Source organism: Nymphaea colorata, chromosome 4 (genome assembly GCF_008831285.2).
Source record: "Nymphaea colorata isolate Beijing-Zhang1983 chromosome 4, ASM883128v2, whole genome shotgun sequence".
Taxonomy (NCBI): Eukaryota; Viridiplantae; Streptophyta; class Magnoliopsida; order Nymphaeales; family Nymphaeaceae; genus Nymphaea; species Nymphaea colorata.
In genome coordinates this window covers 12,808,636-12,834,965 of record NC_045141.1, presented here as the reverse complement: position 1 = coordinate 12,834,965, position 26,330 = coordinate 12,808,636, and the positions used below count along the sequence as shown (strand labels likewise).

The 26,330-nt window shown below is 38.4% G+C and overlaps 1 long non-coding RNA gene across 2 annotated transcripts; it reads left to right on the top strand.

The window, feature by feature from the left end:
- Positions 1–542: 542 nt before the first annotated feature.
- Positions 543–2,400, top strand: LOC116252141 (uncharacterized). 2 transcript variants are annotated; one of them, XR_007573220.1, is made up of 2 exons: positions 543–1,344; positions 2,133–2,400. It is a non-coding gene; the product is annotated as an uncharacterized LOC116252141 (long non-coding RNA). The 2 variants fall into 2 exon arrangements; XR_007573221.1 differs by lacking the exon at positions 2,133–2,400 and adding an exon at positions 1,491–1,547.
- Positions 2,401–26,330: the final 23,930 nt, after the last annotated feature.

Genomic DNA, 26,330 nt, shown 5'->3' with positions numbered 1-26,330 from the left:
TCCAGTAAAAGACTTGAGAATTCTAATCATAGTTTTATTATTTTTTTAATTATCATGTGTCTCTTATTAAGTTTGCACTGCCTTAATATTAGTTTTTTTTTTTAGAAAAAATGATTAAGACAAGTTTTGCACCTTTTTAATTTCTTAGTATGACTACAGTTGACCTTACATCAAATTGGTTACACAAGTTGAGTAAAGGCCGGTTTTTAAGGTAAAAAAGTAATTTAATTCCTACCTTTATTACAGTTTACATGTGCCATATATGCTATTTTTATTGGTTAATCAAGTGTTTTAGGAAATTTTACCTTAGTTATGATTTGTAGAACTTATGATAATCTAGTGGTTAATAACCCTCATGTTTTCCTTCGAGGTAATTACCCTTCCATTATAAATGTGTGATCAAGGACGAGTGATTGGTCACCGAAACCAGTGCGAGAGTAATAAATATGCTCTTTACAACAAGCGACTGCCAGAGGTGTGTTGCAGAGTAATGACATATATTATGTTGTTTAGTGTTATTTCAAGTAGGTATTTTTCATGCCATAAAAGCGTAAACATGGATTGCGATTAATGCAAAACAAAGCAAGAAGCACTTTTCCCTGGGTTTCTTCTATCTCTCTCTCTCCCCCTCTCTCTTGATTCGCCTCGATTGAAAAGGGCAAGGAACGCTGTCTGTTCCCTCTCCTTTGCTTTTAAAAATTTTCCTTCGTCAGTTTCCTCTTAGTCTCTCTCTTGCGATTGTCGATCGTCTTTGGTTAATGAAAACCAGTCATCTCCTTTTTTTTTTATGTTTACTTTTTCGATCGCAGCAGCAATGGAGATGAGGGTTTCGCTGAATCTGCAATGGAGTTTGAGGTTCGGGTTTCCGCCATCCGATCGAATCCGCAATGGAGGTGAGAGTCGAGTCATCTAATCGATGCAGCAAATCAAGGCGAGGCTCAACTGAATCGGTTTGGTCAGTAGAACGATTTGGATTCGCTATGGCTCTACTTGCGGCAAGATCTGTTGTGCACACTATGTCGCACGCATCCCTTGGCGAGAGAGAGCAGGCAAGACGCACGATCAGAAGGTCGAGCGGGGAGAAACTAGAAAGGCAAAACCCAAGCCAAACGAGAAGAGAGAATGGAGAACCCTAGCTCAGAGTGAGCCTGAAGAGCTGGTGATGGCTTTCTCACTACCGACGTCGATGATGTTGAGAGTGCATAGGATGGAGCGTGGAAACATCGCAATCAGAATCATCTTTTGGTTTGCCAAGGACGAGCTCAACCTCTCCAAGGCCAAGACCAGGTACAGTTCTACAAAGAGGGTGAAGGCTCAAATATGGGATGTCGCTGGCTGTGAGAGGTAACGTTCCCTTTCATTTTCAACTTACGCCTCATTTTTCCTTTCTTCTAGAAATTTTCCAGAACCCTAATCTCTGTTCTGTTATTTTTCTTGTTGTTTTCTTTTGTTGGGAATGCCTAATTTTTTTGGTAACATACTTCTATTAGATCGATAGCATCTGTAATAGGGCAAACATATGTGCAATAAGATTCATATTTAATCGATTTAGAATGGTTCATTGTTTATGCGTGATTTGCTTCTCTTTTAGTTTTTTGAGAATTTTTTGAATCACAAATCAGCCATTTGAGTGAAAGAAGCCATGGTGAAGAATCAGTTCCTTTGAAAAATCATGGCTTATTTGGATAAATCTCTTTGAAAAATTAGTTCATGATAAAGAATCTAGCTTCAGAAATTTTTTAGTTTGGCTCTTGAAAGACTTATAAATCATGTTTTTGGGAATTCGGTGGGAACTGGGAAATGATGGACTGGATTTTTCGCAAGTCATTATTTTCCATAAGCTTTTGATTATGCCTTGTAAATCATCCTTTTTTGTGGATCCTTGGTTTTGCAAAATTTATTTTGTCAAAGTGATTTTTTTTTTAAATTTTGGGTGAAATTCTTCTCACTTAGTGGGATTTGGTGAAAACCTTCTTGTAGTGACTCTTGTAGTGTGTTGTTTTTTGTTCTTAGAGTTCCTGCAATTAAAATGTGCACGTGAGACCTTGCAATTAAAATCACATTTTATTTGGGGAGGAGCCAAGGTTAATTCATGGTTATTTACATAGCTGTGTTGTTCTTCTCCTTGTCAGTTGTCAGATGGATCTGCATAGCGATGTTCATAATATGATACAGGTTCTTCTATCAAATCCTAGAGTTACTCACTCTTTCTTTCTGTGTGTGGGGATAATGGTGATTTCAATTGTCGTATGTATCTTAGCCATCTATCTCTCTGTCTTTGAACATGTAATTTCAAACGTCGAGATATAATATCTTTACGGATGTTCCGCTAGAGATCAGTATTCAAAATGGTTGCTCTCATCTTTGAGATGAGAGCCAAAGGGGATTGGAATTCCTGTATGCCTTTGAGTAAAAAGAAGCCATGCGTCCCTTACCCCTTGTCAAATAAAAAGCTAAAAGTTAAAAAGTGAGTGAAAAAAAAAAAAAACAGTTGCTGCAGGATAGCTAATGTGATTATGTGAATCGTGTGAGCTTCATTAATTGGAAGCTTCTCTCAGGCGAGATTCACATGGTTCTTGCTGCTATTATCACATAGACAAAGTGGCGAATCTGCTGATACGATACGAAGAAGTGTTCAGATTCTTTGAGTGCCCCCCAAGTCTCTCTTTCTTTTTCTCCAAGCTTTTAGCAAGTGTTGAGTTTCATCCAACACCCCACAAGTCTCTCCTTCTTCTCGAAATTTCTTGGTAGCACTCCCAAAAACAATTTTCGTCGCTTTTATTGTAATGAGAGACTTTTCTTCATTCAAATTTAAAATCAGAATATATGAACAACCTTATATGAAAAGGTGCACCTCTTTAAAGCGTGGTAAACTTATCTATCGTTACAAAAAAAATATCAAAGTCCATAGAATACAAAGCACCGTGAAAGGGAAGTGGTTTCGTTTCTCCCAAACTGCCACTAGAAATTTTGGGCTATAAAAAACATAAGTAATTACATTTGTATTCTATTATGTACGGCGACTGTAAAAAACAAAAACAAGAAAAGAACAAACGCCTATTTATGATTACGATTATGTTTGGATGAAAAAGGTTGTTTAAATTTAAGCAATTGCAGTAATCTTAAACCAGTGTCACGGACAATATTTTTGAAAATGTCACGATATTAACCCCAAAAATAAGAAAAACAAAAAAAGGAGAAAAAATAACGATATTTTGAAAACAGGGAAAAATATTTATTGTGTTATTATTTCGTTTTTTCTTGATTTTTTACGATTTTTCATGTTTCTATGTTTAGCATTAATATTAACATGGATTCAAATGTAAACTTAAAGTCAATTATTTTCATCATTTTTATTATCATCAAAACATTCCTTTTATCACTTTTTTATAGTTTTATTTATATTTTCTTACTATTTTTCGTTTATTTGATTTATACCTATTTTTTATTTTTTAAAAATTTTCGAGCTTTTCTCGAAATCTTCCTCCAGACAAATCTCGCCGTTAAAATATTTGTGACAATATCTTAAACAAGAGCAAAAAATTCATATTTATATTTAAAAGTCTGACTTTAAAGCAAGTCCTAGTTTATACTTTTAAAAATACATATAGCCTTCCTGGAATGGAAAATTAATATAAACTTGAGATGAGCTGCAGCATATTAAATATGTAACAATCACGTTTTAATGTGAAAAGCTCAAGTATCTTTTAAGAAAGAAAAAAAAACCGATATTAAAAGGCAAAATTCTAAAAATTTCAGGAGACAAGATGTCATAGTAATCAGGGGCCTCGTCTCCGACTTCATCTGGATAATACAAACGGGAAAGTAAACGGCAGGGACCCGCGGGACCCACCACCCATGGTTTTTTTTCCGAAACAACGGACCCGCCGCTGGTTGCTGATCAGATCCCTCCGCCGCTCCTCCATTAAAGGGCGGCCTCCCCCTTCCCTCTTGCCACATCCTTCTGCTTCCCTCCTGAAAAAAAAGGTGTCTCTGTCTTCTTCCATCTTCATTTCCTCCGCTGAAATGTCTCCCTCGATCACCACGCCCTCCATCTCTAACCTCTGGGGCGAGTGGAAGAAACCCGCCGGCCAGGCGGAGCCTCTCTCCGCCACCAACAACCGCGAAGCCTCTCAGCAGCCGCCTTTCGCTCCCAGCAAGTGGCTCCGAGACCTCCTTGATCTGCCCCGGACCACGGCCAACGCCGCCGAGGCTCTCGCCCTCGCAGAGCGGTTCCAAAAGGCCGTCGAGATTAGCTGTTGGTCCCTCTGATCTCGAACGTTTGTCTTTCCGGCGAACTTCGTCTCCCCTCGCAAAAAGGACTGTAATTTATTCTTCTCCTTTTTGGTACGTGTGTCCATGTACATGTTGCTGTGTATTTACTTGACGCAAAAGCAATATATTAGTCTTCACCTTTCTCCTTTACTGCTGCGGAACTACAAATTTTGTTAAAGGGCCGAATAATATTTTCAAACTTCGTGGAAAGGAACTCATAAAAATTTGTTTGAAATTTCTATATAGGAAAAATTTTAAATTTGAAAGTTATAAGTTCTTGTATTCTAAAAATCTGAAGAGATACATGGCTCCCGTCGGACATTCAGACATCCTGGATTCCATCTAGGGTTTGGTGTTTTAAATTACTTTGAGTACACCCCAAGTCTCTTTTTCTTCTTTTCCAAGCTTCCTTGGCATTACTCTACCAAAACTACTCTACGTGTGAACGTCCATATATAAAAGGCACTCCTCAATGAGATCTCTAAGTGGAAAATGGAAAAATGATATATCTATGGACATGGGTATACTTTTTTTCTCAAGTGTGGTAAACTTATCTATCAGCGTCCGAAAATATCAAGGGCCACGTCCCTCAGCGAGGATCAATGTCTATCGAGTGCATGAAGGAGCTAGGATCAATGTCTATCCAGTGCATGAAGGGATGACGTTGGACGTTCGTTGGCATAAAGTGAGAAACACAGGTCCCACAAATGTTTTGGTTCCCTCTATGCTGAGGGCACTTCCACATCCACTGTCCATAAATGCATCCAGCTTTTGATAGCATTCATGTACAAATTTACATTCGGGCCAAAAATAAAAATCGTAGGGTGCAGGTAGTACTTTTAAAATTTGTATACAAGCAAACAATATATTTAAAATTTTGGTGAGGAAGGTCTCTTAACACCTTCTTCTTTCTTTTCATCAAAGTTTTTTCCAAAAGCCTTGCCATGCATTGGTAAGGAAAAGGGGGGAAATTCATGATCTGGCAGAATGAAAACTTCGTTCTTGATTCTATAAGAATTTTGTTTTATTGGCTTCTCTTCGATAGAAGTTTTATTTTTCGAGAATGTATCCTAATTTTTTGACTTTTCTTATTCTGATTATCAATTTAACATTTGATAAAAAATAAAACTTTTTTTTTTCAAAAATGTGAAAGGGCCCATGCCAGGCTGCCAATCACAAGGATGCCCATTCAAATAAATGCTCTTGTTTTTTCATATTTGTAAACTTTGGGTTACCCAAAAAGAAATAAGTAATTGCACGTATATAATTTCTGGTGATTACATGGGAAGGGCAGTGCTCATTGTATTTGATTTCTTCCCTCACAGCTAATTTAATTTGCGTCAGTTCTTTTGTAGAGATTGGGTAATATGCTATTCTCCAAATTCAGAGAGGTGAAAGCAGCATTTGACATTTCTTAAGCGCAATTAAGGTTGTTTGTCGGGCAATTAAGGTTGTTTGTCGGGTCAGGTATTCAATGGGTACTCGATACTCGGCCCGACATGGACCTGGGCTTAGACCTAACAAAAAGGAGAAGTTATCAGGCCGACCCGGGTGGACCAGGTTCAACTTGATAAGATTTTTTTAATACATATTTTATTGATTTTTATATATAATTATAATATGTTATTACTATTAATTGTATTTATATATTATATTATATATTTTTTAATTTAATCACCCGATGCCCATGCTTAAATGCAAGGCATCGGCTAAACATCAACCTAAAGAGTGCATTTGATTATTTTGGATTTGAAATTTATGAATTTAATGTAAATCTGATATGGTATGCTTTTTGCTGATATGATGACAAAAGATCCATGATAAATTCATGGTTCATCTTAAGGTTCTTATATAAGATTCCCACTTAAGTTCAACTTTTTATTTCTTAGCATTTAAAAAAAAAATCAGGTTTGAGATCCGAAATCAGGTCAATTCTACGGTTCAAATCTCAAATTTGAGGCACAACCATAAAAAGCCAGACCTCAACAGGAAGCCCTTTTTTATGATTACGAGTCTTCAAGAGATGTCGGTTTCGTTTGTAAAGCCGGCATCACCACCACCCGTCCTTCCTCTATTTCTTTGTTTGGATGGAGGAAAAGAGATGAGTGAAAAGGAAAAAAGAAAGAGAGAGAGAGAGACAGAAAGGAAAAGAAATGGAAGGGGAAGGGGGCATTGAGAACAGTAGTAAAAAAACAAAAAGGCAGAGAAAAGAAAGGAGACGAACCTGAAAAAAATCAATAAAATCTTGTTCATGCATGCAGAGCGTGAAAGAAAATGCGTATACAGTATAAAATTGACAATCCTTTCTTTTTCTTTTTAATTCCTTCAATTTTGAAGGGATTGGATTTACATTAAAGCATTATTTCCATTTCTTCCATTTATTTTCATTTTCTTTACAACCAAACAATTTTTTGACTTTCATTTGCTTTTACTTATGCTTAATTAATCAACGAAACAGACAATTGATTGTTCTTTTATTTCCTTTTCCTCCATCCAAACAAAGCGTAAATAAAGGGTTTTCAAGTCATCCATGTGAATCCAGCCGACTGAAGTCACTTACGACACGGTATCCACCAAAGGGGACACAAGCGACACGCCCTATCTTGTTGTCCCTTCTAGTTCTTATTTATTTGCTACTCTTTTATCATTTTAATTTTAGAATAAAATTTAGATTCACATCTGTTTGTAAGTCTCGTCCGATGCAGCAACAATCTTAAGCGAGAATGGAAAAAGTCATATTCAAATCTGAAGGTCCGTTTTTAAAGCAAGACCTAAGTATGGCATTCAATTTTAGAAAATGGTAAACTTGAGAAACATGAATCTGAGAAGAGAGCTTGTTGACTTGAGGTGTATGTAATAAAAAAAATTCAAACGTCGTACACCTGCAGTATATTCAATATGTTATAATTACTTTTAAATGTGAAAGCCCAAATATCTTTTTTAAAAAATGTAAAAAATTCATGTTAAAAAAAATAAAATTTTCTCAAGAATTAACCAAACTAAAGATCTCAATTATATATTAAAAACCTTAAATTTAAAGTAAAATGAATAAGATTACGTTCTTCAATCTATAAATATCTCCGTAAAACGAACACAATCTAAGCGTCATTTTCACGAGCTTCTATCCGGATAAAATGGTGAACGGAAGAGCATCTCTCCAATGAAAATAAAAAGAGCTAAAAAGTCAGTGGTGCAGGACCAGCGGGGCCCACCACCCATGGTTTTCCGAAACAATGCAACCGCCGCCGCTGGTTGCTGATCAGATCCCTCCGCCTGTCCTCCATTAAAGGGCTGCCTCCCCCTTCCCTTTTGCCACATCCTTCTGCTTCCCTCCTGAAAAAAAAGGTGCCTCTGTCTTCTTCCATTGCCCTTTTCTCCGCTGAAATGGCTCCCTCGATCACCACGCCCTCCATCTCCAACCTCTGGGGAGAGTGGAAGAACCCCGCCGGCCAGGCGGAGCCCCTCTCTGCCACCAACAGCCGCGGAGCCGCTCACCAGCCGCCTTTTGCGCCCAGCAAGTGGCTCCGAGACCTTCTCCAGCTGCCCCGGACCACGGCCAACGCCGCCGAGAATCTCGCCCTCGCAGAGCGGTTCCAAAAGGCCGTCGAGATTAGCTGTTGGTCCCTGTGAGCTCGGACGTTTGTCTTTCCGGCGAACTTTGTCTCCTTCCGCAAAAGTAGTTTTTGGTCTTTGTGTCCCTGTAAATTTCGTGTACATGTTCCTGTGTATTTGACGCAAGCAAAATATTAGTCTTCACCTTTACTGCTGATCTCGATTGATGGCTCATGGATTCCGGCAAGGGGGTTGGTGATTACCCTCCGTTTCTGACATGGGTGTTACAGATCAAAGGCCATCTTTCTTGTCCTTTGTGGAGAGCAATCGAGGGAGATGGGGATTCCGTTCTTTCTTTTGTTTTAGATTCCTTAGTTTTCTTTCTTCATCAAGACTAGCTCTTTCCGCCATTAGATTTAACACCTTCGAGTGTCTGAAGCTGAAGAGTTCGGCACCTTCGGTTATCGACGTGCGTCTGATCTCCGGTCATCATCAACCACCGGAGTCTGCCAAAGAAGAAAAGATATTTTCCACGATTCCATCAACTTTTCGAATTTCGATTGAGTGAGTGGCAAGGAATTATGCTTTTGCTCTTGAAACCACGCACGTATAATTGGTTGGCCATTTCACGAGAGAAATAAACTAATCCTTATCTTTCTTTTGTTACTGCGGCGAGCAGTTGATTCACCACAGCTCCTGGACTCCACAAGAGCAATTGAATTATTGCACACCTGCAAAACAATAAAGAAGAACGTGAGAAACAGCTTATTTTGTTTTCATTCATGAACTAATCTTGGGTTAAATAAAAATGATTTAGTCTACACTCAACGGAGCGATGCACTTTTTATTAATAAGGCAAACAAGTGCGTTTCAAAGAATAACTATTCAGATTCTTAGTTCTTAAATCTTCTCCGCAAAATTTCTCTGCAAATTCAAGAACTTGGATTTGATTGGGGCTTGAAGTTCATATAAGATTTCTTTTTGGGTCAAGAAATATCTTATTTATAACATATGTCCAAAATCCAGTTAGACGTTAAATTCAGATATTTTTTTTCCATTTCTTTATATCTGAATGGAAATCTAACTCCGAACCAGATTAAGCACTGTCCCACAGGAATATCATCCGTTGACACCCACACTTTTCATGAATTGTTGACTATTCTTTACCATATACAAATTGAGAAATTCATCCTTGATATATAAGTTATTGATCCTTCATTAAGACGTCGGTCGCTATCTGAATATGGGTAGACTTATACTTTTTTATTTATTTAACAATTTTAAATTGGATCTTAGCTTTTTTTTTCTTGAAAAAGAAAAGAGCAAATTAATCAATGAAATAATAGTTTATAAGTACCATGAATTCATCAATAGGAGAGTTCTCTTCACCTTGCAAGAGGGTTGAACTTGCAAGCTCTAAAATTGAGAAACATAAAAAATTCAACCCCAGGAGTCCCCCTCTATTGACATAGTTTATGATGAATCTCAGCTTTCACGCGCAAAAAGAAAAAAAAAAAGGAAAAAAAAAGGCAATCTGAACTCTCTGACGGCCATAATACAAAGTCGATACCAATAGAATCGACTGTTAGTTCTGGTTCAACCTAACGGGCATCTGATTACTTTTAACGGCAGAGATAGGAATTTTTCATTGCAAGACCCGAAGTATAGTTTCAAAACTTTAACCATGTTCAAAATATAATTTTTAAATGTTTAATATAGGTTAAACTAAAATTTAACTTTCTAAAAACATTGAGGGGTGAGGGTGTGCATGGCCCCTGCCCACTCTCCCATGCCTTTTGTGCCTGATTACTTCAAATTTAAAATCTATGGATCTGATGCAGAACTAATGTGACATGTTTTCGCTAAATAAAAAGGTCCATGGTAAAATCCACACTTGAAATTCTTCTTCACTTCACTTGGAAAAAGAAAAAAAAAAAGATTTAAGATCGGAAGGGGAGGATTTGATTTTAAATCCACGGTTCTCAAATCTTGAGGATTTTAGATCAGAAACACTTAAAGATTGAAATTTATGATAAAAACAGAGAAAGAGGTCCATCCCGTTAGCATTGAAGACGATCTGGAAGTGTGTCTGCATCCCAAAAGCCAGATGGTGTTTGCATTTAGTACTAAAAGTCAAAATTATTACTTCGGATCCTCTATAGAAGTGGGGAGTATGCTTAACAAATAGAAGTGCTACTTGTAAAAATAAATTAAAACCCATCCCCCACATCTTTTCTGAATGTAGTGTGGCAAAGGCAGTTTGGAATAAGGTAGAGCAGAGATATGATAGAAAAACAAGATTTGAAAATACTCTCCCAGGCATGTGGCTGTGGTGGAGAAAGCAAAAGTTCAAAGCTAAATGATTGAAGAACTTCATAATTGTAATCAGGTCAGATCTTTATCGAACTCTTGTTAGATATGCAAATCAAATTCAAATTCAAAACTGCATATTAAATAAACCTTTATCTCATCACTAATTGGATATAAAATTCTTTATAAGATCTGACTAAATGGATTCACAATCAGATTGATAAACAACAGATCCAGTAACATTCCTAAGATGAGATCAGCTCATCTAAAACAAAAAAAAAGACACCCATATATGTGCTTTGATCTTAAAATGTTGTTGGTAGACTGGTAGGCATTAACTAAGAGTGTTCTTGCATCAAAACTCCAATGCAAGTAATGGCACAAAGGAAGCAGACACAGTTACAAATCGAGGAGATGTAAACAGGGGCAGAGACAGGTATAGGCATATATGTGGGCAATTGACTACACAAATCCGCAAAAAATGTTCATTTTCATGTTATCTTGAGGCTGTTTGACAACAGTAACATTATGTTATTTAACCCATCCTAAAAAGGATGCAACCTCATAGAACACGGTTACTAGTATTCCTTGAGTCTGCTCTATTTTTTAGGGACAAATTCATAGGACAGTAACAATGTCTTACTTTTTTTTCAAATGACCTATTAGCGTATATTTTATCCCTTCTGTATTGATGCCCATTAAAAATTTAATATTTTATTACTATTGATCTTAACCAAAAATTTCTAGTTCTGCTCCTACCGGACTTCTTTGATTTTCTGTTGGATTTTATGTGCTTGTTTCTTTGAACCTTTTTGAGTCCTAGTAAGTTTGGGTCAATATAGTTGGACCCGAGGTCTATTCATAGATAGCCTGGTAATCTAAGAGGACAGGTAGAAGAGTTTTTTCGCCTCCTTTGATCATCCTTTTGGTTGCTATATTGTTCTTGCTTTCCCTTTGTTTGATTTGATAAGGGGGCATTGGACTGTCTTGAATTTTGATTCTACAAATAAAATTCTAGAAACGAAATTCCACTTCAAACTAGAATTGGAATGAAATTTCTAGTTTTTCCATTTGTGTTTGATAGTTTGGTATTTTGATTCCAGAATTGAAAATAATGTGTTTGATAAAACATTAATTAAAATTGTGGATCTGATGCTGCCCTAAAGAGAGATGAAAGAAATTATAAAATTCCGAAATCATAGTCCCACGTCCTACCAATCACAATTCCAGAACTGATTCAAGAATGTGCTTATAATTCCAGAATCCAATTTCTTTGTTTTGATAAGGCAAATTCTTATTTCATAAAGAATGAGAAGTTTAATTCTAGAATTCCATAATTCCAGACTCATCAAATGCCTCTTTTGTCGAAAGTTCTTTATCTTGTAGAATTTATTCCTTCTTCCTCTTCAAATCTATTGATACCGGAGTTATGCACCTCCAAGTCTTTTTAGGAGGAAGCTTGAGAAGAACAAAGGCGACATATAAACTAGGAAAGTAAAAATACTTCAAAAACGGACTTGAGAAAAAAGAAAAGTAGAAGCACTTAGGCGCTGAAGGCGGGATTCCCATGGGAGCTACTTAGAAAGGTACCTTTCTAAGTTATCAATAATTGCGATAAAAGATTCATAAATAAATACTATACATGAATACAAGTTTTTACAAAACTAAAGGCATCGCTAAAAAATTATTTTGTCTACCTTGTGCAGTTGGATGTATCACTGTTTTTGTAACGTTTTTATATACTAAATGTATACTTATCAAGATTTTTCCAGAAGTTAATCTATGATTTGGCTATTTTCTTCTCAAAATGAAAATTAAAAAAATTTAAGTTTTAGAAGTTTACTGGAATATACTATTTTAACAATTTTCATTCTAAATAAAGTAAGAAATGTAGCTTTTTTCGGTTCCAGCTTCTAAAAATAACTATACAACATATACAAGATATGTATTTTCTGAGAACAGTAACTTTTTGTGCGTCTGGCAAAGATAATAAACGAAGGACATACGTGAGATTTGAGAAGAGACAACTCAAATTCTTGATATTAAAAAAAAAAAAATATTTTAAATTTGACGACCCAGATCTCCCCTGCCTCCCTCTCCCTCTAAACTCCTCTCTCTCTCTCTCTCTGCCCCTCCACTTCTTGCAAGGGGAATCCCAACAGCTGAGTTGATGGGGAGAGAAAGGGGACACGTTTGATATCCTATTATCTGGAATCAGACGGCTTATATTTGATGTCTCCAAATGTCAAAGAAAAGCTAGAGTCACAATTTATTAACATTATGTTAATGAATAATAATTCTTACGTAAAGAATTAAAACTGGATTGGAGACAAGCTGAATCATGCAAAAGTAAATATTTGGGTTGTTCTAACAATAATAAAAAAAACATGTCCCATAAACCTTTCGCCATGTTGGTAAGTTGAGCGGATACAAACACCTTACTTAAATATCCATAATGACTTAGCAAAGAACCCAATCCGAGGCGTTGTACCGTAGAAGGCTGCAAGGTGGTCAACTTAGAGGCATTTCAAATCCATGATTGCTATCACGATACAGCGCGCTCATCCTTTAGACCGTAATTGGTTCTGACACAAGCTTCGTGAACCCTGAGGGTGATGGATAGAGCAGGGTCCAGTTGCCTCTCTTTGCAGTAGAGATGAACCACTCACCCAAAAAGAAAAAAGAAAAAACTTAGTAAAGAACCCTTCCATCACTAAATCCACAATGCATCCTAAGCTTTCCTGAACTCTTCTTGTAAAGTGGTTAAGTGCCTTTTCGTTCTAGGCTTACGTGCAGGTCCTTTTTGCATGGTGTAGATACGCTCGGAGCATGATACTTCAAAGCTGGTTATATGCGCCATACTGGTGCATGAAATTTCATGCACTAACATAAAAAAAGATAAGTTTTGGTAAGATAAAAATAAAAATAAAAAAAGTAAAATGACTACAAAGGACATGTTTTTTTTTTAATTACAAAATTATCCCCTTTTAAGTGTCTTTGCGTGCAAAGCTCCCCTCCAAGCTCCTTTCAAGTGGTTTAAGCGTCTTTGGCATACTTTTGCGACTCTTCACTCCCAAAAATTTGTCTTATGGGGTTCCAACAGGCGTGAAGTTGACAACGTTTCTTTAACTTATGCATTTGTTTGCTTAAGAGGGTACTTAAAAGAAGAAAACAATCACTCTTTGCTTTTTTAAATACAAATGTTTCTAGAATACATATTTCAAGTATGGTTTTTGGATGTTGTTTTTGAATCCTACAATCAGACCCTGGACGTAAACAGGATTTTGTCCTTAGGATAAGAAGACAGTATTCTTAGAACATATAATTCCAAGAAAACTTGTTCTAAGAATATAATGTTTGCCCTCAATGGACGTAGCACCGCTTGTCCTACAGGGAAGGAAGTAGACACACAGAGTCACTGAACCAATTGAGTGGCACGCTATTTAGTTTTCTACCAATAGATTCAACCTGGCCGATTTGAATAAATTTTGATGACAAGGACTTTGCACTCCGGCGAGGAACCAATACTGTTGGTTTCTTTGCTGAGTTTGGTGTTTCATCAAGGTGATGCCGTCTTCCTCCTCTACTACACAGGAAGAATAAAATGCACAAACCTTGGAGTCGTCCATGGCTGCCAGTTCACATTTTCCTGGATCACTGTTCATACCTTTCCCGTCGTGAACAACTTCTCCGGCATCGAGTCACAGACTAAGCCTAGATAAGCCGTTGGAGTCGGTGATACTCAGCCGTGGGGCAAGACGAGGGAGAAACAGAGTCAATAGCAGTTTCAATGGCGGAACATGAACGGCACATTTAGTCCTGTATCGAAAGTTTTCCGAAAAAATCTATTACATAAAATCAGAGCTCAAGTTACCTCGATCGCCGAGCTCCGTCGCGGAAGCTTGTAACTCGAGCGAGGGCGCAAGGGGGTTGTGGAACCGCATGTTGGACATGGATCGGTGAGGGAAGAGGAGCATCGATCGGCTCGCCCTGATCCAAGCCGGGAGTTTGGCGCTGCGCGTCCGGCCGAAGGGCTGGGCGGGCTGTGCTCTAGGGTGGAGGGAACCGCGTGAGGCTGGCTTCACAGAGCAGCGAGCACCTCCCTCTCTCGGCAGTGGAAGGATAACGAGCCGTTGCTCCCCTCCCTCGCTTACCCGAGCCTGACCTTCCATGCAAGGACCGCAATCCTTTTTAGATCTTTGCTCTTCATATTCCGCCAGGTAATTCAATTGATGGCTTGCATCAAATGATCTCAGACTGCAGATCATCAAAATGTGATTGACTCAGAACCTTTTTGTGAAATTTCCGAAGACAAAAAGTCACATATGTCTATATGAATTATCCCGTTGGTGTATTATCCAGCTCCCCTCTTCTGTCTTCATCATGGTCTTTGCGACCACCATCTTCGGATTTCAACCAATGTTTGCTTTCCCGAGTATCACTTCAACCTGCATGCAAAGGGAAGTACGAAGGACATGAACATGGGGAGTCATCCTTGCTATCTACTTTTTCACATGTAAATTGAATGAGAACTGGGAAAACATTTTCCTAGAAAAAGAGAATGAGCTCGAACACGAGAATGAATGACACAAAGTTGAAGGATATATAAACAACAATCCAATCCCAAAACAGCCTCCCCTTCTTTCTGAGCCAGTGTGTGGGTCATCATGCATCTCAGTGAGCAGGAGGATGTCTAAGGGCTTTGGGCTGCATTAGCTGCCAACAGTGATAACAATCTACCTTATCAACTTAGGTATGACATTGGAACACACAAGCTCAAAATCAAAACTCCAGAAAATCAGGAGCAAATGGATTTGACTATATCATAGAAAAGCAAGTCAGGCAAGAGGAAATCAAACATTTAGATAGTGACGGTACAAGCTATTCAAAAGCAAGGGAGAAATTTAAGGAAATAAATCTCATGCTTTATAAGCCAATGGAATTTGATAAAGAGGCACTTAGTTTGAATTTGAATTCTCCTATCAAACGTATAAAATCTATAGAGGGAAACCAGTCAAACTATAGAGGGAAACCAGTCAACTGAAAGTTGATGACTGAGATCGTGGAGTAGGAACAATTCTGAACCGCGTTAAAATTTGTTTCTTCTTGGTTCTTTTTTTTTTCATGGTATTAGAGCTTGTAAGCTCTAATCGACAGATCTGTCGACCTTAATAGCTGCATCTTTTTCTTATCATGGCGATATCATCAACATCCTCAACAGCTAAGTATCCATATCCCTCTATTGTGAACATGGCCAACTTTGTTTGTATAAAACTTTCACACAAAAAACTATTTGTTGTGGAAAACACAAATTATTGGACTCGCAGAGAGTCAACATTTGCTTGGTTTCATTAATGGGTTGATTCTCACGCCAGCTTCTACCATAGAATCTACAGAAATTGATGAAGCCATGAGACGACCAAATCCCAATTTTTGTGCTTCAAAGAAATTAGATAGTCTCCTAAGAGGTTGGATAACTGAGTCTCTCATAGATAAAGTCTTAGGACTAGTCGTGAGACATGAGACCGCTGCATAGGTATGAAAAACTTTAACAGGAGCTTTTTCTCAAGAATCAAAAGAGAGGAGATTAGATTTAGATTGACAACAAAGTTGCAACTTTACTGCAAACAAGACAAATACAGACTTTAAAGCTATACGTGATGAACTCGCTGCTATACGAAAGCCTCTTACATACGATGACAAGGTATTTTGGCTGGACAATGGACATTGGACAATCAAAGGACATGAGACGATCAAAAAACTTACATAGAGGAGAAGTTAGATTGAATAGTCAAATCACCTTTCTCATGTAACATTCCAACAATCAAAACTATAGAAAACGCTACAACAACAATTGACGCAACAACAATAGTCGGTTCAATTCTAAAGTGCATGGTTTCCAGCATTTACTACTACAAAAGCCACAGATCCTACTGATTAAGATTGGTTTCTTGATACCGAAGCAAGTTCTCATGTGATTGATGATCCAGGTAATCTCAAGAGTTGCATCCCATATACTAGAACAGAAAAAGTTATGGTAGGATATGGTCAACAACTTGATATTACGCATGTTGGAGTTGCTGATATTCATGTGGGCAGTCATATAATTCCTACAGACAATGTTATTGTAGTGTCCGACATTAAGAAGTATTTTATTTCTGTCAATAAACTTAGTTCTTTTATGTCTTATGTGTTTGGATTTTCTTCCAACTTCTTTGCTATTAAGGACAAGGTGACCAAAGGAAGTGATTGCAAGGCAGTAGCAGAGCTACGTCTGCCCACGCCAGCCCAATAAAGCTCCATGTGAAAAGGGGCTTCACATGCGGAGCTTCAAGGCATGTGTAAGTTGTTGCCCATGCCAGAATTGGGTCAGGCCCCACTGTCTTCCTCTGCCTCCAGCCCTCTTTCCCTTGTTATGCTCCACCCTCCAGGTGAGGTTAGTGCTTCCGTCTATGGTGGAAGAATCTGCAAGCATGAAGCATCTCATTCAGAGATTTTTTCTTCAAGACTTCAACAGAGAATTCCAATCCAACACCGGAATCGCTGGCGGTGGGGTAAATGTCCGAGAGTCTGGCGTTTAATCTAATCTCCCTGTATTGGCTGCAGCTCTTCGCTTCTGTCTCATCTGCCTCTGTTGCTCCTGCTATGCTTCTTTGTTTCTTTTCTTAACTATTGGTGGAAACTTAATCTAATCGCACTAAACGTATAGGTTTTTTCTTGTAGTGAATCTCAATTTTCAAATTTGTCTAATTTATAAAGGATTTTTGTTTGACAATCTGAATCGCGCTTGAGGAATGAGGAGATCAAAGCTTCATCGTTAGATTTCACACATGTTATGGATAACGGGTCGCTTACTTCGGTACGATCTTTTGGTCGCACAGTTTCTGTCTTCTGGTTGTCGTTCTAGAGGTGTGCTTTTGCTTGTTATATTTTCTCCTCGTATGCAAAATTTCTCATCATTTAGTTTGGTTATGTGCTCTTTTATCCCACTCCATCACAATATTGAGGGGCTCAAAGGTTTTCTTCTACTATGATCTGTTAAACATTTGTTAGAAACGCCCTGCATTGCTGCCCAGTGCCCATCAATCCTCTTTTAGTTGCTTGCTGGTAAATGCTGCCCATCAAGCGTTTGTTGGTCGAAAGGTTGGATACTGTTAATGACAGTTAATTGCCACCAAAACATTTCCCGCCTCATGGATCAAACGGTTAACGATGCTAGGGGTTGTCATTCAACTGGAGACATTTTTAAATTCGAATGTGAATCTGCCTAGAACTTTGGAGGATTGATGCATTGTTCATGTTGAATTTCTCTTCTATGCTTGAGGATATGTATTACTTCTGCTGTTCAAATCTCATTTCAGACCTACCTGTTTTCCTCTTTTGACCTTTCAGAATATGATTAAACCAATCCAATTCAAGCATGTGATGGCTTATTTAAGATGGTGCAACTCTGAACTGGTTCACCCATCTTATTGTAGTTGTCACTTTTTCTCTAGATTACCCACTTGAAAATGTTCCCTTTTCTCTTTTCCTTGATTTAATACATTAGTGTGAAAGAAATTCTAAGGCCTAGAATATACACTTGCAGGTTCTTTTGTCCATGAATGTTGAGCTGTTTTTAGGGCACTATGTTGGCTGCATAAAAATTATTGACAAAATTGAAAATTCTCATGATAGTGAAGTAGGTGATGTAAACAATCAGCGAGAGACATCTAAAAAGTTTATTGCTGAAAGAAGTTTGCAAAGTCAAAGCTTGGAAGCAGATCTGGTACTTTGGGCAGTGGGTTCTAAGCCATTATTGCCTTTGGTTGGTCCTAACGATAGTGGCATGTTCCCTACGAAATATTTTTCACATACTATGTACTAGTGCCCCATAGCAAAAAATTTCTGGCTCCGCCACTATTGCAAGCAGATCAAGAGAAGGTGACTTTTATGCTCCCAAGCTGAAACCAAAGACTCTGTTCATTTCAATAAGGTTTTGGTCAGCTCCTTTTGAAGTCTAGCATGGACGACTTGGTCATCCACATCATAAAATCTTAGACTTCATGACTGTAAATAAGTTGATTTCTATGACAAATAATTCGCCTAAACCTTTTATTTGTGCTAGTTGTCAAATGGGGAAGGCGTGCAGACTTCCATTTGTTTCTATTGATGATTATTATGATTCTTTATTTGTTAAAGTTCATTGCGATTTATGGGGACCATCTCTTATTGCTTTTTGTCAGAATGTTAAATTTTATGTCTTATTTGTGGATCAATTTTCTAGATATTCTTGAATATATCCCCTCAAAGGAAAATCTCATTTTTTTGCTAAATTCATTGAATTCCACAAAATGATCTAAACTTCGATTGATGCGAAGCTAAAAGTTTTTCAAAGTGATGAGAGCGGCAAGTTTAATAGTTTGGCTTTCATGAACTTTTTAAAGGAGAACGACATCAAACATAAAAAATCTTGCCCCAAGATGCCTAAGCAAAATGAAATGGGGAAGCACGCATAGATCTGTTGCAGAATTGAGTCTTACTATGTTGTTTCATAGTAACCTCCCAATCCAATATTGGGTCAAGGCCTTCTCCACTGTTGTATGGCTAATCAACCGACGTCCATCACAGGTTTTACACATGTAAAGTCCACATGAGATTCTATTTAACAGTGCTTTGATTATTCTTGTCTTGGCGCCTTTGGATCTAGATGTTATCCCTATATTGGGTGTTATACAAATCACAAATTTCAACCCAAGTCTCTATCATGTGTGTTTGTTGGCTATAGCAACCATCATAAGGGATATAAAGGCCTTTACCCTTCAACTGAATGGGTATACATCTCTCGGCATGTCGTATTTGATGAAACCATTTTTCCTACCAAATCACCACACCCATCTCTAGGCAATACTCTCTAATGTTGATTTTGTATTATTTTCACTCTTCAAATGACCACCATCTAGAGTCTCAACTTTTAGCACAAATGCATAACACCGAAGACCCGCCTAATGAGGTCCATAAAGAAATATCAAACCCTCCACTACCTTTACAACTAGCCCAACCTATTCAACCAATAGCCTCAATAACGTCTCCACCCTCGTCTACTTATCCAATAACTAGTCGATCCAAATAAGGCATTTTCACACCTAATTCTCCCATTATTCCCTTGCACTAAAACACCCGGGTAGGGGTGGGCATCGGTCCTGCCCTGTGTTCAAAACGTGGGCCTGGGCTCGAAACCCAAGCTTGGCCCATAAAAAATAATTTTAAAATAAAAAATAAATTCTTTAATGTAATTTTTTTGTTAAATAATAAAATAGATATTGTTGAAAATAAAAAATATATTTTTTAAAAGTTATCAGGCCGGATCGAGCCCCCGTTGAGCCGATCCGAGGTAGGTACCATGCACCTGCTGGAAAACTGGCCTGGCATCCACCCTTACACCCAGGTTGGCATCTGACATGCATGTGATTGGTAGCCATTAGGTGTTCATAATGAAACTAACAGGAGATGGACAACTTCAAAGGCTCAAGGATTGCCTTGTACCGCAAGGATATAGTCAAATTCAAGGACTGGATTTCTTGGAGACCTTCTCACCGGTGGTCAAATTTGCTGCTATAAGGTTAATGCTTAGTTTAACACTTGCTTTTAATTGGTCGCTCAAGCAATTAGAAGAAAACAATCACTCTTTGTTTTTTAAATACAAATGTTTCTAGAATACATATTTCAAGTATGGTTTTTGGATGTTGTTTTTGAATCCTACAATCAGACCCTGGACGTAAACAGGATTTTGTCCTTAGGATAAGAAGACAGTATTCTTAGAACATATAATTCCAAGAAAACTTGTTCTAAGAATATAATGTTTGCCCTCAATGGACGTAGCACCGCTTGTCCTACAGGGAAGGAAGTAGACACACAGAGTCGCTGAACCAATTGAGTGGCACGCTATTTAGTTTTCTACCAATAGATTCAACCTGGCCGATTTGAATAAATTTTGATGACAAGGATTTTGCACTCCGGCGAGGAACCAATACTGTTGGTTTCTTTGCTGAGTTTGGTGTTTCATCAAGGTGATGCCGTCTTCCTCCTCTACTACACAGGAAGAATAAAATGCACAAACCTTGGAGTCGTCCATGGCTGCCAGTTCACATTTTCCTGGATCACTGTTCATACCTTTCCCGTCGTGAACAACTTCTCCGGCATCGAGTCACAGACTAAGCCTAGATAAGCCGTTGGAGTCGGTGATACTCAGCCGTGGGGCAAGACGAGGGAGAAACAGAGTCAATAGCAGTTTCAATGGCGGAACATGAACGGCACATTTAGTCCTGTATCGAAAGTTTTCCGAAAAAATCTATTACATAAAATCAGAGCTCAAGTTACCTCGATCGCCGAGCTCCGTCGCGGAAGCTTGTAACTCGAGCGAGGGCGCAAGGGGGTTGTGGAACCGCATGTTGGACATGGATCGGTGAGGGAAGAGGAGCATCGATCGGCTCGCCCTGATCCAAGCCGGGAGTTTGGCGCTGCGCGTCCGGCCGAAGGGCTGGGCGGGCTGTGCTCTAGGGTGGAGGGAACCGCGTGAGGCTGGCTTCACAGAGCAGCGAGCACCTCCCTCTCTCGGCAGTGGAAGGATAACGAGCCGTTGCTCCCCTCCCTCGCTTACCCGAGCCTGACCTTCCATGCAAGGACCGCAATCCTTTTTAGATCTTTGCTCTTCATATTCCGCCAGGTAATTCAATTGATGGCTTGCATCAAATGATCTCAGACTGCAGATCATCAAAATGTGATTGACTCAGAACCTTTTTGTGAAATTTCCGAAGACAAAAAGTCACATATGTCTATATGAATTATCCCGTTGGTGTATTATCCAGCTCCCCTCTTCTGTCTTCATCATGGTCTTTGCGACCACCATCTTCGGATTTCAACCAATGTTTGCTTTCCCGAGTATCACTTCAACCTGCATGCAAAGGGAAGTACGAAGGACATGAACATGGGGAGTCATCCTTGCTATCTACTTTTTCACATGTAAATTGAATGAGAACTGGGAAAACATTTTCCTAGAAAAAGAGAATGAGCTCGAACACGAGAATGAATGACACAAAGTTGAAGGATATATAAACAACAATCCAATCCCAAAACAGCCTCCCCTTCTTTCTGAGCCAGTGTGTGGGTCATCATGCATCTCAGTGAGCAGGAGGATGTCTAAGGGCTTTGGGCTGCATTAGCTGCCAACAGTGATAACAATCTACCTTATCAACTTAGGTATGACATTGGAACACACAAGCTCAAAATCAAAACTCCAGAAAATCAGGAGCAAATGGATTTGACTATATCATAGAAAAGCAAGTCAGGCAAGAGGAAATCAAACATTTAGATAGTGACGGTACAAGCTATTCAAAAGCAAGGGAGAAATTTAAGGAAATAAATCTCATGCTTTATAAGCCAATGGAATTTGATAAAGAGGCACTTAGTTTGAATTTGAATTCTCCTATCAAACGTATAAAATCTATAGAGGGAAACCAGTCAAACTATAGAGGGAAACCAGTCAACTGAAAGTTGATGACTGAGATCGTGGAGTAGGAACAATTCTGAACCGCGTTAAAATTTGTTTCTTCTTGGTTCTTTTTTTTTTCATGGTATTAGAGCTTGTAAGCTCTAATCGACAGATCTGTCGACCTTAATAGCTGCATCTTTTTCTTATCATGGCGATATCATCAACATCCTCAACAGCTAAGTATCCATATCCCTCTATTGTGAACATGGCCAACTTTATTTGTATAAAACTTTCACACAAAAAACTATTTGTTGTGGAAAACACAAATTATTGGACTCGCAGAGAGTCAACATTTGCTTGGTTTCATTAATGGGTTGATTCTCACGCCAGCTTCTACCATAGAATCTACAGAAATTGATGAAGCCATGAGACGACCAAATCCCAATTTTTGTGCTTCAAAGAAATTAGATAGTCTCCTAAGAGGTTGGATAACTGAGTCTCTCATAGATAAAGTCTTAGGACTAGTCGTGAGACATGAGACCGCTGCATAGGTATGAAAAACTTTAACAGGAGCTTTTTCTCAAGAATCAAAAGAGAGGAGATTAGATTTAGATTGACAACAAAGTTGCAACTTTACTGCAAACAAGACAAATACAGACTTTAAAGCTATACGTGATGAACTCGCTGCTATACGAAAGCCTCTTACATACGATGACAAGGTATTTTGGCTGGACAATGGACATTGGACAATCAAAGGACATGAGACGATCAAAAAACTTACATAGAGGAGAAGTTAGATTGAATAGTCAAATCACCTTTCTCATGTAACATTCCAACAATCAAAACTATAGAAAACGCTACAACAACAATTGACGCAACAACAATAGTCGGTTCAATTCTAAAGTGCATGGTTTCCAGCATTTACTACTACAAAAGCCACAGATCCTACTGATTAAGATTGGTTTCTTGATACCGAAGCAAGTTCTCATGTGATTGATGATCCAGGTAATCTCAAGAGTTGCATCCCATATACTAGAACAGAAAAAGTTATGGTAGGATATGGTCAACAACTTGATATTACGCATGTTGGAGTTGCTGATATTCATGTGGGCAGTCATATAATTCCTACAGACAATGTTATTGTAGTGTCCGACATTAAGAAGTATTTTATTTCTGTCAATAAACTTAGTTCTTTTATGTCTTATGTGTTTGGATTTTCTTCCAACTTCTTTGCTATTAAGGACAAGGTGACCAAAGGAAGTGATTGCAAGGCAGTAGCAGAGCTACGTCTGCCCACGCCAGCCCAATAAAGCTCCATGTGAAAAGGGGCTTCACATGCGGAGCTTCAAGGCATGTGTAAGTTGTTGCCCATGCCAGAATTGGGTCAGGCCCCACTGTCTTCCTCTGCCTCCAGCCCTCTTTCCCTTGTTATGCTCCACCCTCCAGGTGAGGTTAGTGCTTCCGTCTATGGTGGAAGAATCTGCAAGCATGAAGCATCTCATTCAGAGATTTTTTCTTCAAGACTTCAACAGAGAATTCCAATCCAACACCGGAATCGCTGGCGGTGGGGTAAATGTCCGAGAGTCTGGCGTTTAATCTAATCTCCCTGTATTGGCTGCAGCTCTTCGCTTCTGTCTCATCTGCCTCTGTTGCTCCTGCTATGCTTCTTTGTTTCTTTTCTTAACTATTGGTGGAAGTCGCACTAAACGTATAGGTTTTTTCTTGTAGTGAATCTCAATTTTCAAATTTGTCTAATTTATAAAGGATTTTTGTTTGACAATCTGAATCGCGCTTGAGGAATGAGGAGATCAAAGCTTCATCGTTAGATTTCACACATGTTATGGATAACGGGTCGCTTACTTCGGTACGATCTTTTGGTCGCACAGTTTCTGTCTTCTGGTTGTCGTTCTAGAGGTGTGCTTTTGCTTGTTATATTTTCTCCTCGTATGCAAAATTTCTCATCATTTAGTTTGGTTATGTGCTCTTTTATCCCACTCCATCACAATATTGAGGGGCTCAAAGGTTTTCTTCTACTATGATCTGTTAAACATTTGTTAGAAACGCCCTGCATTGCTGCCCAGTGCCCATCAATCCTCTTTTAGTTGCTTGCTGGTAAATGCTGCCCATCAAGCGTTTGTTGGTCGAAAGGTTGGATACTGTTAATGACAGTTAATTGCCACCAAAACATTTCCCGCCTCATGGATCAAACGGTTAACGATGCTAGGGGTTGTCATTCAACTGGAGACATTTTTAAATTCGAATGTGAATCTGCCTAGAACTTTGGAGGATTGATGCATTGTTCATGTTGAATTTCTCTTCTATGCTTGAGGATATGTATTACTTCTGCTGTTCAAATCTCATTTCAGACCTACCTGTTTTCCTCTTTTGACCTTTCAGAATATGATTAAACCAATCCAATTCAAGCATGTGATGGCTTATTTAAGATGGTGCAACTCTGAACTGGTTCACCCATCTTATTGTAGTTGTCACTTTTTCTCTAGATTACCCACTTGAAAATGTTCCCTTTTCTCTTTTCCTTGATTTAATACATTAGTGTGAAAGAAATTCTAAGGCCTAGAATATACACTTGCAGGTTCTTTTGTCCATGAATGTTGAGCTGTTTTTAGGGCACTATGTTGGCTGCATAAAAATTATTGACAAAATTGAAAATTCTCATGATAGTGAAGTAGGTGATGTAAACAATCAGCGAGAGACATCTAAAAAGTTTATTGCTGAAAGAAGTTTGCAAAGTCAAAGCTTGGAAGCAGATCTGGTACTTTGGGCAGTGGGTTCTAAGCCATTATTGCCTTTGGTTGGTCCTAACGATAGTGGCATGTTCCCTACGAAATATTTTTCACATACTATGTACTAGTGCCCCATAGCAAAAAATTTCTGGCTCCGCCACTATTGCAAGCAGATCAAGAGAAGGTGACTTTTATGCTCCCAAGCTGAAACCAAAGACTCTGTTCATTTCAATAAGGTTTTGGTCAGCTCCTTTTGAAGTCTAGCATGGACGACTTGGTCATCCACATCATAAAATCTTAGACTTCATGACTGTAAATAAGTTGATTTCTATGACAAATAATTCGCCTAAACCTTTTATTTGTGCTAGTTGTCAAATGGGGAAGGCGTGCAGACTTCCATTTGTTTCTATTGATGATTATTATGATTCTTTATTTGTTAAAGTTCATTGCGATTTATGGGGACCATCTCTTATTGCTTTTTGTCAGAATGTTAAATTTTATGTCTTATTTGTGGATCAATTTTCTAGATATTCTTGAATATATCCCCTCAAAGGAAAATCTCATTTTTTTGCTAAATTCATTGAATTCCACAAAATGATCTAAACTTCGATTGATGCGAAGCTAAAAGTTTTTCAAAGTGATGAGAGCGGCAAGTTTAATAGTTTGGCTTTCATGAACTTTTTAAAGGAGAACGACATCAAACATAAAAAATCTTGCCCCAAGATGCCTAAGCAAAATGAAATGGGGAAGCACGCATAGATCTGTTGCAGAATTGAGTCTTACTATGTTGTTTCATAGTAACCTCCCAATCCAATATTGGGTCAAGGCCTTCTCCACTGTTGTATGGCTAATCAACCGACGTCCATCACAGGTTTTACACATGTAAAGTCCACATGAGATTCTATTTAACAGTGCTTTGATTATTCTTGTCTTGGCGCCTTTGGATCTAGATGTTATCCCTATATTGGGTGTTATACAAATCACAAATTTCAACCCAAGTCTCTATCATGTGTGTTTGTTGGCTATAGCAACCATCATAAGGGATATAAAGGCCTTTACCCTTCAACTGAATGGGTATACATCTCTCGGCATGTCGTATTTGATGAAACCATTTTTCCTACCAAATCACCACACCCATCTCTAGGCAATACTCTCTAATGTTGATTTTGTATTATTTTCACTCTTCAAATGACCACCATCTAGAGTCTCAACTTTTAGCACAAATGCATAACACCGAAGACCCGCCTAATGAGGTCCATAAAGAAATATCAAACCCTCCACTACCTTTACAACTAGCCCAACCTATTCAACCAATAGCCTCAATAACGTCTCCACCCTCGTCTACTTATCCAATAACTAGTCGATCCAAATAAGGCATTTTCACACCTAATTCTCCCATTATTCCCTTGCACTAAAACACCCGGGTAGGGGTGGGCATCGGTCCTGCCCTGTGTTCAAAACGTGGGCCTGGGCTCGAAACCCAAGCTTGGCCCATAAAAAATAATTTTAAAATAAAAAATAAATTCTTTAATGTAATTTTTTTTGTTAAATAATAAAATAGATATTGTTGAAAATAAAAAATATATTTTTTAAAAGTTATCAGGCCGGATCGAGCCCCCGTTGAGCCGATCCGAGGTAGGTACCATGCACCTGCTGGAAAACTGGCCTGGCATCCACCCTTACACCCAGGTTGGCATCTGACATGCATGTGATTGGTAGCCATTAGGTGTTCATAATGAAACTAACAGGAGATGGACAACTTCAAAGGCTCAAGGATTGCCTTGTACCGCAAGGATATAGTCAAATTCAAGGACTGGATTTCTTGGAGACCTTCTCACCGGTGGTCAAATTTGCTGCTATAAGGTTAATGCTTAGTTTAACACTTGCTTTTAATTGGTCGCTCAAGCAATTAGAAGAAAACAATCACTCTTTGTTTTTTAAATACAAATGTTTCTAGAATACATATTTCAAGTATGGTT